Here is a 16,049-nt window from a genome sequence, read left to right as displayed (position 1 = left end):
CATAGGCAAGATGCAATAGATGGTATAAAATACAGTATATACATATGAGATGAGTAATTCAAGATATGTAAACATGATTAAAGTGGCATTATTAAGTGACTAGTGATCCATTTATTAGTGGCCAATGATTTCAAGTCTGTATGGAGGCAGCAGCCTCTCTGTGTTAGTGATGGCTGTTTAACAGTCTGATGGCCTTGAGAAGCTGTTTTTCAGTCTCTCGGTCCCAGCTTTGATGCACCTGTACTGACCTCGCCTTCTGGATTGCAGCGGGGTGAACAGGCAGTGGCTCGGGTGGTTGTTGGCCTTCCTGTGACTACGGGTGCTGTAGGTGCCCCGGAGGGCAGGTAGTTTGCCCCCGATGATGCATTGTGCAGACCGCACCACCCTCTGGAGAGCCTTGCGGTTATGGGTGGTGCAGCTGCCGTACCAGGCGTTAATACAGCCAAACAGGATGCGCTCAATAGTGCATCTGTAAAAGTTGGTGAGGGTTCTAGGTGACAAGCCACATTTCTTCAGCCTCTTGAGGGTGAAGAGGCGCTGCTGCGCCTTCACCACAGGGTCTGTGTGGGTGGACAATTTCAGTTTCTGTGATGTGTACACCGAGGAAGTTAAAACTTTCCACCTTCTCCACTGCTGTCCCATCGATGTGGATAGGGGGGTGCTCCGTCTGCTGTTTCCTGAATTCCACAATCATCTCCTTTGTTTAGTTGATGTTGAATGAGAGGTTGTTTTCCTGACACCTCACTCTGAGTGCCGTCACATCCTCCCTGTAGGCTGTCTCGTCGTTGTGTCTAATCAAGCCTACTACTGTTGTGTCATCTGCAAACTTGATTTTTGAGTTGGAAGCGTGCATGGCCATACCATCATGGGTGAACAGGGAGTACAAGAGGGGGCTGAGCACACACCCCCAATGTTGAGGATCGGCGAAGTGGAGATGTTGTTTCCTACCTTCAGCACCCGGGGGCAGCCCATCAGGAAGTCCAGGACCCAATTGCACAGGGCAGGGTTGAGACCCAGGGCTTCAAGCTTAATGATGAGCTTGGAGGGTACTTTGATGTTGAATGTTGAGCTATAGTCAATGAACAGCATTTTTACATACAGTAGGTATTCCTCTTGTCCAGATGGGATTGGGCAGTGTGCAGTGTGATGGCGATTGCATTGTCTGTGGACCTATTGGGGCGATAAGCAGATTGATTTGGGTCTAGGGTGACAGGTAAGGTGGAGGTGGTATGATCCTTCACTAGCCTCTCAAAGCACTTCACGATGACAGAAGGGAGTGCTACGGGGCGATAGAAAATGAGTTCAGTTACCTTTGCCTTCTTGGGTACAGGAACAATGGTGGCCATCTTGAAGCATGTGGGGACATGCACTATGCACTTCCTTATAAACTCACTCAAGTAATCAGCGTATACGTCAATATTATTATCTAAGGCTGCCCAGGAACATTTCCCTGTCCGCGTGATCAAAACAATTGTGGAGCTTGGATTCCGATTGGTCAGACCAGCGTTGAACAGTCCTTAGCATGGGTACGTGCTATTTGAGTTTCTGCCTATAGGAAGGGAGGAGCAAAATGGAGTCTTGGTCAGATTTGCCGAAAGGAGGGCGTGGGAGGGCCTTGTATGCATCGCAGAAGGTAGAGTAGCTGTGATCCAGTGTTTTACCAGCGCGAGTGCTACAGTCAATATGCTGATAGAATTTAGGTAGCCTTGTTCTCAAATGTCCTTTTTTTAAATCCTCAGCTACAATAAATGCAGCCTCAGGATATATGGTTTCCAGTTTGCATAAAGTCCAGTGAAGTTCCTTGAGGGCCATCGTGGTTTCAGCTTGAGGTGGGATATACACTGATGTGACAATAACCAAGGAGAATTCCCTTGTGAGATGATTGGGAGGAATTGTAGGACTTGATTTGCTGTATGTGGTTACAATTACACCATGAGTCGTTAATCACGTAACATACATCCCCACCCTTCTTCTTCCCGGAGAGATGTTTATTCCTGTCGGAGCGACGCACAACGAATCTCAGTGGCTGTACTGACTCCGACAGCATATCCCGAGAAAGCCATGGTTCCGTGAAACAGAGTAAGTTACAATCCCTGATGTCCCTCTGGAAAGTAACACTAAATTCATTTAGTCAAGAGACTGGACATTAGCAAGTAATATACTCGGAAGCGGTCTGTGCGCCTCCGAAGTCTGACCAGAAGACCACTCCGTCTACTTCTTCTCTGGCGGCGTTGTTTTGGGTCAGGCTCTGGAATCAGTTGAAATGCCCTGGGTGGTTCGGACAAAAGTCGTATTCCTGGTCGTAGTGCTGGTAAGTTGACATTGCTCTGATATCCAATAGTTCTTCCTGGCTGTATGTAATTACACTTATTAAGATCTTCTGGGCTAGCAATGTAAGAAATAATACATTAAAAAAACAAATACTGCAAAGTTTCCTAAGGACTAGATGCAAGGCAACCCTCTCTTTCGGTGCTATCTTGTCATCTCAGAAGAGTTGTGGGACAAAGGAGGGTCTCAAACTGATTATTAACTGTTTTTACTCTCTTACTGGTCATACGTAGCCTGGAAATACACCTTTTTCCGGAGTCTCAGAATTTCTCCGAAAATTCTAATTAAAGTTGAGTCTCACAATGGTATTCAGCAGACTGTGCAGGTGACACAATGTGTCACAAGTCTTTTCAAGTCAAACACCTCATTACCATTCAATATTTGGACATTTTTCTAAAGTGCCTTAGCCTCTAATGCCTTTCCGCTCATGTGGCCATTTAACCTTCCAGTTTTTTTTTGTCATTACCCATGCTGCATATCCTGGCTAATTTAACCCAGTGCTCCCTTTATTTATGTCATGATGTCCATTTAATGAACACGTGAACGGCTTCACAATGTCAATGGTATCTGTCTGTTGCTGCCATTGCTGCAGCCAGGTTATCAATTCAGCTCTTCTTTCAAAAGGAAGTGCCAATCTCATCATAGTAGCACTGTGTCAAAGTCGAAAGGTGTTTTATTATGATGGCTTTCATTGGAGGACCAGAGACAGCTGTTTGACTGAGAAAATGCAGTGCCAGTCCAGTCCTCTTTAAAGAAAAGCTATTAAAGGTCATCAAATGGGAAAACTTTCAGGTAGGATTGTCTCAATCATGGTTTGGGATTGAGCAGGGAGATATTTACATTCATCATCACCTTCTCTATCCACTTCTGTATGTTCATATGTGTAATGAGATCTGGATGAAGAGCTGATGTAAACGTATTAGCGCCATTACTCAAATTCCACTCCGAGCCATAAAGGTGACACCCAGTTCTCAGAAATGTAACTTGAAATGAATGGTAATGACCAGAGATGACATCTGCATATGGATGAGATTGTAGATGGATAGAAAAAGCTCTTAGCTTAATGAAAAAAGTGGAACTTCATCTATTAGATATTAAATGTGAACAATGCAAGAGCATGAAGCACAGTGTTTGGGGTTGGAATTCCTCTTATAAAAGGAACCAGGGTGAGAAGGAATGTGTCTGAATGGGGAATACTTTTGGATTTGATTGATTTTAATGAACATTTTACACAATGCAGTGTCTGCCATATGGATTGAATATGAAAATGTCTGCATTGAATAATGATACATAATTGTAGGAAAAAATTCTACTTCTGCTTGTGGTATCAGAAGATACCAGTTGACCGTTAAATTGAATCTGAATCTGACTGATCAGAGACTTAAAAAGGTCTGAAGCTAAATGTCAATGGCATGAAGCATTAAAATATTTATCCCCAAAATCAAAATGTAACTAGACTTGGCAAACACTTTGTTAAACTGACACCCAGAGCAATGTGTTCCTATGTGTTCCTCAGACAATCTTGTACAGTACCGCTCCTTTGATCCCAGCACGATGTGAGATGGGGTAATATCTGACAGAAAATGCAGTAGTACAACATCATGCAAACGTTACTATTTTTAGGCTTATCAGGATTCAATACCTTGGAGGGGGTTCTTAATGGTGAAAGCATTCACAACGTCCACATTGGTTTTCTCCCTTGATTTTTTATTGTTTTTTTTACTGTCCATAAAACATAAAAAACAGTGGCGTGACGTGGAATTATTATCTGTTTATTGTTTAAAAACTGGTTTGTTTGTAATCGTCAATTTCCATAAAATTGGCTGAATAATCCATAATTGAAAGCAGATGTCTGTATCCCTTTTTAGGCTCATAACTGTATTCTGCAACACATTTGGTACCACTGACTTACAGTACCAGTCAAAAGTTTGGACACACCTACTCATTCAAGGGCTTTTCTTTATTTGTACTATTTTCTACATTGTAGAATACAAGTGAAGACATCAAAAATTTGAAACAACACATATGGAATCATGTAGTAACCAACAAACTGTTAAAGTAGCCACCCATTGCCTTTATGACAGCTTTGCACACTCTTCACATTCCCACAACCAGCTTATTAATGAGGAATGCTTTTTCAACAGTCTTGAAGGACTTCCCACAAGCACAACACTTGTTGGCTTCTTTTCCTTCACTCTGCAGTCCAACTCATCCCAAACCATCTCAATTGGGTTGAGATCGGGTGATTGTGGAGGCCAGGTCATCTGATGCAGCACTCCATCACTCTCCTTAGTCAAATAGCCCTTACACAGCCTGAAGGTGTGTTGGATCATTGTCCTGTTGAAAAACAAATGATAATCTCACTAAGCGCAAACCAGATGGGATGGTGTATCATTTCAGAATGCTGTGGTAGCTATGCTGGTTAAGCATTTATTTGGGCTGCAATCTGAGGTGCAGTTAACTACTGATTTCTGAGGCTGATAACTCTAACAAACTTATCCTCTGCAGCAGAGGCAACTCTGGTCTTTCTCTCCTGTGGCGGTCCTCATGAGAGCCAGTTTCATCATAGCGCTTGATGGGTTTTGAGAGAGCATTTGAAGAAACTTTTAAAGTTCTTGAAATGTTCCGGATTGACTGACCTTCATGTCTTAAAGTAATAATGCACTGTCCTTTCTCTTTGCTTATTTGAGCACTTCTTGCCATAATATGGACTTTTTTTTAACCAAATAGGGCAATCTTCTGTATACCACCCCTACCTTGTCACAACACAACTGATTGGCTCAAATGCATTAACCTCTCTAGGGTAGGGGGCAGCATTCGGAATTTTGGATGAAAAGCATGCCCAAATTAAACGGCCTGCTACTTGGGCCCAGAAGATATGATATGCATATAACTGTTGATGTGGATAGAAAACACTACAGTTTCCAAAACTGTTAAAATAGTGTATGTGAGTATAACAGAACTGATTTAGCAGGCGAAAACCTGCCATTACAGTATCCATTGACTTAGGACTCCATCTGCAGTTCCTATGCCTTCCACTAGATGTAAACAGTCTTTAGAAATCGTTTCAGGGTTGTTTTCTTATAAATGAGGGAGTAAAACCAGTCTGAACGAGTGGACCCTAACGTGACGCAGAGTTTTTTCAGGCGCATGTGCATTTCTTGTTTACCTTTTATATTGACAACGTTATTGTCCGGTTGAAATATTATAGATCATTTAGGCTAAAAAAACAACCTGAGGATTTAATATAAACATCGTTTTACATGTTTCTATGAACTTTACGGATACAATTTGGATTTTTTTGTCTGATTGTTTTGACTGAGTTTGAGCCTGTGGATTACTGAAGAAAAGGCGCTAACAAAACTGAGGTTTTTGGATATAAAGAGACTTCATCGAACAAAAGGAACATTTATTGAGTAAATTAATCTCTTCTGATTGCCACCATATGAAGATCATCAAAGGTAAAGGATTAATTTTATCTCTATTTCTGAGTTTTGTAACGCTTCTGCTTGGCCGGTTACTGTTTGTAATAATTTGTCAACTGGGCTATGTTCCGGGCTAGGTATGTTCTGGGCTAGGTATGCTTTCGCCGAAAAGCATTTTATAAATATGACACTGTGGTTGGTTTAACAAGAAGTTAATCTTTAAACCTATGTAAAATATGTTTTATAATTTTTATAATGAGCATTTCAGTAATTGAATTTGGTGCTCTGCAACCTCACTGGATGTTGGCCAGATGGGACGCTAGCGTCCCACATATCCTAGAGATGTTAAGAAGGAAAGAAATTCCACAAATGAACTTTTAACACTGCACACCTGTTAATTGAAATGCATTCCAGGTGACTACCTCATGAAGCTGGTTGGCTGTCATCAAGGCAAAGGGTGGCTACTTTGAAGAATCTCAAATATAAAGTATGTTTTGATTTGTTTAACACTTTTTTGGTTACTACATAATTCCATATGTGTTATTCCATAGTTTTGATGTCTTCACTATTATTCTACAACATAGAAAAGAGTAAAAATAAAGAAAAACCCTTAGGTGTGTCCAAACTTTTGACTGGTACTGTAGGTCTCTGAGTGCAATATTTGACCATTTAGAAATGTCTTGCAAGAGAACATTGGCTTTGCAGAGATTACTTAAACATGATGCATGTACTAGCTGGTAGCTATTGGTGCTGGTGAAAAGTTGAATTGCCAAAGGCACCTACTTCTCTTGGCTTGCCCTCTATTTGTCATGATCCTTCGAGCTGCATTTGAAGCAGTGAAAGTTGTCCACACAAGCTTTTTCTCAACCATGATCAGAGATGAAGTCCTTGAAATACAATTTTCTCTTGAGAGTAGCCCTTGAAGATGGGAATTTCATGTAGTCCAATCATCATTCATACCACAGCTCCTTGTTCTAATTTAATATTGTTCTTACCTTTGGTTCTTATGAGAATACTATTATGGAAAACTACAGGCTCTACAGAGTCAAATGTGAATAGTCTTTTTAATAAAGTAGAGATTACTTTGTGTTGCTGTCAGGGCCTTCTCTCTCAGCTAAAGGATTGATACTTTCTCATTAAATTCACCCCTGAAAGGTCCTTACAAAACTGCTACTTTCCTTGGTATTTCTTCCCACTTTCTGGGCATGGTCTCTGCCTGGGGTATTCAAATCTTACCCTACGAGGCCTGAACTACCACTGGATTTCTGTTCTACCTGATAAAACATGAAGTGTCTCTTACAATTATACACATAACTAATATGTGTGTAATTGTAAGGGACGCGTCATGTTTTATGGATATTATTTAAATGTACAGAGTGGGTGAGCTCCATTCCTGACAGGCTGATCAGATTCAATTTCAGCCTCAGAACATGATCAGATTCATTAGCAGCCATTCAGAGGCTGAGAAATCAGGATTCTGCTATGTAGGCTGTTTCATATGTAAAGCCCATTGACGGCATATTAACAGTCAGTGCATTATGTATGTGATCAAGACTGGGTGTGCTCTATTCCTGGTAGGCTGATCAGATTCAAAAGTCATAATGCTGCCTTATAGGCTGTCTGCAAGGAGCCTTGCATATGAAATAGCCTACAAGGCAGCATCCTGACATCAGCCTCTGAGACTGCAATGGAATCTGATCAGCCTGCCAGGAATAGAGCTCATCCCCTGGATCAGATATGCATATGCCTTTAAAGCACTTTTACAGCTAATCTGCCTGCAAGGATCCTTACCTATGAAATAGCCTACAATATAAGGACAGATGCTGGGTACAGGGAGTACAGCAAGTACAGGGAGTGAACATTTAATAAATAACTGACATGAAACAAAGAAGGACAGCGTCTGAACAGGGGAAACATAACAACAATAATGCTGACACGGGAGTCCAGGTGAGTCCAAAGAAGCGCAGGTGCACGTAACGATGGTGACAAGTGTGCATAATGATGGGCAGCCTGGTGCTCGAGGGGGAGTGGGAGCAGGCATGACATACAAGGCAGAATCCTGATTTATCAGCTTCTGAGGCTCAAATGTAATCTGATCAGCCTGTCAGGAATTGAGCTCACCCACTGAGAATATAAATAGTATCCACAAAACATGGTGTCAAGCTAGCTAGCTAGCTCAGAAGACTAGCCAAATTAGCTGTGTTGTTCCTTGCATGTGATTGGCTGTAGTCTTGGGAGCGACACGCAGCCTGGGAGACAGAACTGCCTGTCAGGCATCATTCATGGCTTTAATGCCCCGTATTGCGATCAACGCAGCCACAGGGCTCCTTGAGGAAGTGGTTATTGTGCATCTGAACAAATGAATGGATGATGCATGGTACTTTGATTATCTCGTCATCTCAACAAAACAACTATTGTTATGTAGTGATAATGAAATTAATACATCGTGATCTCAACATACTTTATTGCACCCACCTGGTTCCCTCACCCACTTGGTTTCTTCACCCACCTGGTTTCCTAGGTCTAAATCAGTCCCTTATTAAATTGAATAATTTTAAGAAAAGCAGTGGAACTGGTTTAAAGGTCCAGATCTGAATTTGAGGGGTCTATGACATGCCCATAAAAGGTGTTGATGTTGGATATTCTCTCTCTCTCTCTCTCTCTCCTCTTTCCCATTTTCTCCCTTCTTTCTCCATCTCTATCTTTCACACTCTCTCTCTCTCTCTCTCTCTCTGTCTCCTTCTGTCTCCTTCTGTCTCTCCCTCTCTCTCTCTTCCTCACCACAGGGTGTGCTGTTCACTTTTTCTTGTTTTGGCCATCACTCAAAATGCAGGGCTTTCCACTGACGTGCAGTGAAGCAGAGAAATGAGAAATTACTCTCACAAATTTGACCCCCTCTTAATTTCCACTTATAATTTGCCTTATTATTATCACACACACACACACACACACACACACACACACACACACACACACACACACACACACACACACACACACACACACACACACACACACACACACACACACACACACACACACACACACACGCAGGTGACACATTACGCACGGGAATTCCATCAAACCTGAAATTGCAATGTTTATCCAGTGTCTTTATTTACAAACTAGATCACATTCGATCAGTTGCGTCCCACTCCCAGTACTAAAATACACCAAATTCTTTATAAAGTGGGGTAAGGGATTTTGTCATAACGTGTTGTAAATTATAAACTGCTACAATTCCAGCTTTGACATTGAGGGAGAAAATTATTCTGGCATAACACTAATTAGCTGCCATTCATAATTGATTAATACATGGAAATGTAATTTTATTTAGGATGTTTTGTCATTTACAGTTACCTGAGGCACTGTTCAGGCTTGATGCAAAGATGCCTCTGTACTTGCAGATTAATTTGCCAATTCCATTTAGCATGAGTACGGAATTCCAGAGAGGACATTATGAATACATTTTTTCCCCTCATTATGTTGAGATCACATCTTATTTATCTTATGGTCACAACATAACGAAAGTTGTTTTGTCAAGACCACAAGATAAACTCTATAAATAGGAGTGGACAAATAAGGGATGGCACGTTTCTCGCTGATATCATGCTTTCGTTTGTGTTTGCAAGGTAAATGTCCTTTACTGTGGGCTAAGAGCTCTTTAGGCATCTAAGCCCTCGTGGGGCATTTAAGGCATGAACAATGCCTGATAGGAAGCCTGTCTCACAGGCTGTGTGCCACCCCCAAGACCACAGCCAGTTACATGCAAGCAACAACGCAGCTAACCTGGCTAGTCTTGTGAGCGATCAAGCTAGCTAGCTAGTTATCTTGTTATCTATGCTGGTTGTTAGCTTGCGTAACTAATATGTGTATAATTGTTAGGGACACCATGTTTTATGGATAATATTTACATTTACATAGTGGGTGAGCTCCATTCCTGACAGGCTGATCAGATTCAATAGCAGCCTCAGAGGCTGATAAATCCGGATTCTGCCATGTATGCTGTTTCATAGGTAAAGCTCATTGCAGGCATATTAGCAGTCAGTGCATAACGTTTATGATAAAGACTGGGTGTGCTCTATTCCTGGCATGCTGATCAGATTCAATAGCAGCCTCAGATGCTTATAAGTCATGATTATAGACCTTATAGGCTGTCTGCAAGGAGTTTTACATATGCAGTAGCCTACAAGGCAGCATCCGAACATCAGCCTCTGAGGTGTGAGTGTGTTTGAGATGTGTTTGAGATGTGAGTGTGTTTTCCGCATATTTCAGTCTCCATGAATCTACTTCCAAAGCAAGCAAGATGAAGTGATTATGAAGGGTTATCATGATCTAATTTTCCATTCCCAACAACAGGACCCATGGATCTGTGTAGCATTTATGGGTCATATACAAAAGAGTACCTAAAATCAGTTTTTTTTTAGACCCGACGACCAATCTGATCTAATCCATGTGCCTAATATTTCCGCTGCCGTCTCGATCCCCTTTGTGTATGCACATATTGTGAGGGGGGATACTCCTGCAAGCAGAAACAAGGCGTCGATGCAGTCCTCGGAATTAGCACATCATTATCAACGGAGGGACCTTTGAAGATCCTGCATAAATGTCTAATTAGGTTTGGTAACCTTTAGGAAACTCAAGTGGATGCATACTAAGCAGATCGGGGGATCTTGTACTGCATTGCAAACTAAGCACTCAACATGTGGGGGAGCGCACTGACATTGAGGAGGTTCGTCCCCCTTGCCTTAAAGGGCATACAATTTAAGCCACATTACAAGCGCGTCAAAACTCATTGCCAAATTTCTGCCCAATTTATCGCGGTTTAACCATCCTCTGTATACACTTCGACAGGGACTGAAAATGTGAAAATAAACTGTGAGGATTTCTTGTCCTGCCCTTCAAGACGTTTGAATCATTATGCTGTACAAAGTGTGACAGGACTCGGGTGTCATTATGCATTCTTCACACACCAATGCTTGGCTGTGTTTGCACTGGAACCCTGCAGTCAAAAAGGTAAACATTTTCTGCAGAAGCTGTATCTCACATAGTCTAAATATACAACATGCTGTTGTCTAGATTCTTGTAGCAATGATTTATTTTGGTCAAAATGATTTATTGTCATGTATGTGAGTGTGTTCTGGCCATACAGAGAGGAAGATAGATGTTTTTAAGTGGCTACATTAGCTACGTTGAAGCTGGGACATTGACAACACCAATTACCACTCTAATGTAAATGAAATGGTAAGTTCAGTTTGAGTTTAGATTGAAGTGAGTGAAAATGTGATGGGTATTTAAGGAATGTCTGCTTTTAAAGAATTTTATGGTTGTCAAAATGTGGCCCTGTACCCAGACTGTCCAAAAAGTATTCAAAATCAAGCTGCTCTCGTACGCACACACACACACACACACGCACACACACACACACACACACACACACACACACACACACACACACACACACACACACACACACACACACACACACACACACACACACACACACACACACACACACACACACACACACACACAGAGATGCACGCGCGCACACATACACACACACACGAACACGCACGCATACACACAGCAGCTGTCAGTGCAGGGTGGAGAGGCTGCTAATGGAGGCTGACAGCTTGGCTGGCTGTTGCTTTATCAAAGTGCAGAGGAAATGCAGATCCATGTCCTGCAGGATGTGGGGAAATAGATACGTTTCCTAGTCCGTCGACTTTCAAATGCAGCTGCAGAGAGATCAGGCATACTATCCACACTGTATCTCTCACTGGGATATATATCTAAGGGGCCCTTTTTTACTCCTGAATAAAGCATAGTACCTTAGTCCATAGTAGCTTTTCATCGTTTTATTAAAAGTATAGTTATGTCAAGGTTTTTTCAACGGCGAGTTAACATGTACTGTAAGTAGGCCAGCAATGTCACCGTAGCATGGGGCATGAATCAACATTTATCAAACCATTTTAATGATTGAAAAGTTCTAAGTATTACGTTTTGTCTCTCATCTGCACAGCATATTCAGACAAAATGGATCAATCTATTGCTTGAACAAAGCACAAAATGTATTTACTTGTACATCATGTTTTTCTTTTATATGGTCCAGAATGTAATTTGAAAGTATCTTGTATTCCTCCATCTGGCAGGCATACAGTGGCCTTTAAACAAGAGTCACAATGTCTTATTATGAGCTGTATTCAGGGAATGACAGGAAACAACAACAACAATTCAACAGTGCAATCCCTGCATCCTGTCTTAGTTCAAACATACTATTAATATGTTATTACCACTTTATGCACATACACAGCAAGTGGAGTTGTTTTTATTTCATTTTGTTGGAAGATGTTTACATAAAGCAGATAAGACATTAACTTTTGATCTATGTAAGTAAAGATAACGTATACACACTAAAAACAAAGGGTTCTATATAGTGCCAAATAAGGGTTATCTGGCTTGTAACAACAGCAGAACCGTTTTTGGTGCTATATCAAACCTTTTCTTGAAGATTCTATAAAGAACCATGCCCATCTGGTTCTAAGTGGAACCTGTATGGTGCTATAAATAACTCTTTCCCAAGGTTCTGTATAGAACCATTAAAAACCGGTTCTATACTGCACCAAAAAAGGGATGTGCTATGGTAACAACCCTTTTTAGGGCTATATACATCACCTTTTTGGAAAATGAGAAATGTTCTTCATAGAACCAATCTCAAAGGTTCTTTGTAGAACCAGAGGTTTTTTGTTCTGGTTTTATAGCCAAATGATATTGCAAGAAATCCATAGGTTTTATTATGGTGTTAATTAACAAGTTGAATCAGGTGTGCTAGTTCTGGAACGGCTGTGGGTCCCTTAAGAGAGAATTGAGAACTATTGACTTAGTCAACATTCTCAAGAGGCACAAGGATATACATTAGTCTTTCGCATTCGGAAAGTATTCAGACCCCTTCACTTTTTGCAAATTTTTCCATGTTTTCCACATTTTTTAACGTTTTTTTTCACATTTTGTTAAGTTACAGGCCCCACTAGAGATTTTGTGATTTTGTGTCTAAGAGTCCTTTAGGTGCCTTTTGGCAAACTCTAAGGGGGCTGTCATGTGCATTTTACTGAGGAGTGGCTCCCATCTGGCCACTCTACCATAAAGGCATGATTGGTGGAGTGCTGCAGAGATAGTTGTCCTTCTGGAAGGTTCTCCCATCTCCACAGAGGAACTTCGGAGCTCTGTCAGAGTGACCATCGGGTTCTTGGTCGCCTCCCTGACTAAGGGCCTTCTCCCCCATTTTGCTCAGTTTGGCCGGGCGTCCAGCTCTAGGATGAGTCTTGGTGCTTCTAATCTTCTTACATTTAAGAATGAGGGAGGCCACTGTGTTCTTGGGGACCTTCAATGCTGCAGAAATGTTTTGGTACCCTTCCCCAGATCTGTGCCTCGACACAGTCCTGTCTCGGCGCTCACTGACAGTTCCTTCGACCTCATGGCTTTGTTTTTGCTAAAAATCAAGTTGTAGAAACATCTCAAGGATGATCAATGGAAACAGGATGCACTTGAGCTCAATTTCGAGTCTCATAGCAAAGGGTTGAATACTTATGTAAATAATGTGTTTCTGTTTCAATTATTTTTTATAGATTTGCAAAATGTTCTAAAAACCTGTTTTCGCTTTGTCATTATGGGGTATTGTGTGTAGATTGATGAAGGGGAAAACGTAATTATATCCATTTTAAAACAAGGCTGTAACGTAACAAAATATGGAAAAGGTGAAGGTGTCTGAATACATTCCAGATGCACTGTATAACATGTTAAACATAACACAACAGATTAGATAAACTGGAATGACATTCTCACTCTGAACAAAAATTGCTGTGAACAAACCATGCCCCAAAATATTCTAATGAGCCACATCCCCTACATTTTAATTATCACTAAAAGAGGAAAGAACGCTTTTTTAAACCTCAAAGAACCATTGAAAGTCTCAAAGGGTTATTTGGGTCAGTTTAATTCCTTGTAGAACCATCACCCTTCCCAAAGAACCCTTATTATTTTGTGGTGTCCTATTAGTAATATAATATAAAATAATATTTTGTGAAAATTCCTTGTTACAGTGCATTTAAAAGTCAATCTACCCATTGTAGGGATTCTAAATAAGCTCAAAGAGTTAGGCTACTATCCAAAAAGCTGACGTCATCATCTCAACGCTATGTTCATGTTGATGCAGCTGAAGGTCTTTGGAGGCCAGTAATTTTCTGAGTGAACGGTCCCAGAAAGAGCTAATGATATGTTAATGTTGACTTTGAGACATTAGGGAGGCACAATGACAGCAATCCCAATTACCTCTAAGGGAAATACCTTTTGGGGGTTCGTCATGCAAATAAACTTAGTAAATACAAAATAACGCGAGGGACGCCATCCTGGAAGGTAAGTCTCAAAGGTAGCTGACAAGATGTCAAAGAGCTGCAAATGAAAATACCCAATGGGCACAGACAATTCAATGTCTATTCCACGTTGGTTCAATGTAATTTCATTGAAATGAAGTGGAAACAATGTTTATTCAACCAGAGTGTGCCCAGTGGGAAGCAGCACAAAACATCATATGAGTGTACTTTACCTCAAGGGTTAACTAATGAAACTTCTCATTCACTGCACTGTATTTTCATTTTATATAACATCTGATGTTGTACATTTAAGACCTATTCTACATTGAAATCTTGATGTTTTCATGCTCTAATGGTCTTAGGTCGGCATTGATTTTTTTTTAACACACCGTATTCAGTACCTGTCCTTGGATTAATTGTTATAAATTAAGATGTACACAGCAAATTCTCCACTTTAAAAAACAAACAAATGAACACTGAGAGGTTTAACACAATAATATCCGTATTTCATAAGGCCTTATTTGAGGCTCTAGTTTTACCCTAATACAGGGGCCTGAAACTCATACATATCACTTTGAACCAAAACCACACCCATAATTATCATATTTCCCAGCATGCACTAAACTAATCCAATATGTTACTTGGACTTGCACACATTACTGAAATGGTTGTTCCAGTTTAGATGCTTTAGGTAAAAATACTATGGTGTTTAAGGTGCCAAGCTTATGGTCATATTGCAGTAGTGTGTAGGCGGGAGATTCCTAGAAGTGTGCAGGATCAATGGTAAATGTTCTGTGTTTTGTGTGGGGGTGCCCATTGGGCTGGAGATTGGAGGGATCCAGTGAGAGAAATGCAGGTTGAGGTTACCAGGGTCAGATTAGTACAGAAAGCGTTGTATGCTGAAGCAGTGTAGCGATTGGAAGTGGAAGATGGGTACAGGGTGAGGGAACCTGTGAGTAGGCAGAGACCAATGGAGATGGATGGGAAAAATATGTGCTTCAGTCAGGTGGGTTTATGTTGTTTATTTGTTGATTTATAGATTCTTTTGGGGGGGGGGTCAACTTTAATATTGCAGATAGATTGTGGCTTCCATCAATGTAATTGTCTGCATCATTTCCAATCCCCCATGTATTTTTGGGGTAAATATATCTATTTACACACACACACACACACACACACACACACACACACACACACACACACACACACACACACACACACACACACACACACACACACACACACACATATATACGTATATATGTATGTATGTATGTATACACATACATACAGTTGAAGTCGGAAGTTTACATACACCTCAGCCAAATACATTTTAAGTCAGTTTTTCACAATTCCTGACAATTAATCCTAGTAAAAATTCCCTGTTAGGATCACCACTTTATTTGAAGAATGTGAAATGTCAGAATAATAGTAAAGAGATCGATTTATTTCAGCTTTTATTTATTTCATCACATTCCCAGTGGGTCAGAAGTTTACATACACTCAATAGTATTTGGTAGCATTGCCTTTAAATGGTTTAACTTGGGTCAAACATTTTGGGTAGCCTTCCACAAGCTTCCCACAATGAGTTGGGTGAATTTTGTCCCATTCCTCCTGACAGCTTGTGTAATTGAGTCAGGTTTCTAGGCCTCCTTGCTCGCACACACTTTTTCAGTTCTGCCCACAAATGTTCTATAGGATTGAGGTCAGGGCTTTGTGATGGCCACTCCAATACCTTGACTTTGTTGTCCTTAAGCCATTTTGCCACAACTTTGCTTGGGGTCATTGTCCATTGGAAGAACCATTTGCGACCAAGCTTCAAATTCCTGACTGATGTCTTGAGATGTTGCTTCAATATATCGACATAATTTCCTACCTCATGATGCCATCTATTTTGTGAAGTGCACCAGTCCCTCCTGCAGCA

Source organism: Oncorhynchus nerka, linkage group LG6 (assembly GCF_034236695.1).
Source record: "Oncorhynchus nerka isolate Pitt River linkage group LG6, Oner_Uvic_2.0, whole genome shotgun sequence".
NCBI lineage: Eukaryota > Metazoa > Chordata > Actinopteri > Salmoniformes > Salmonidae > Oncorhynchus > Oncorhynchus nerka.
This window is presented reverse-complemented; position numbering follows the sequence as displayed.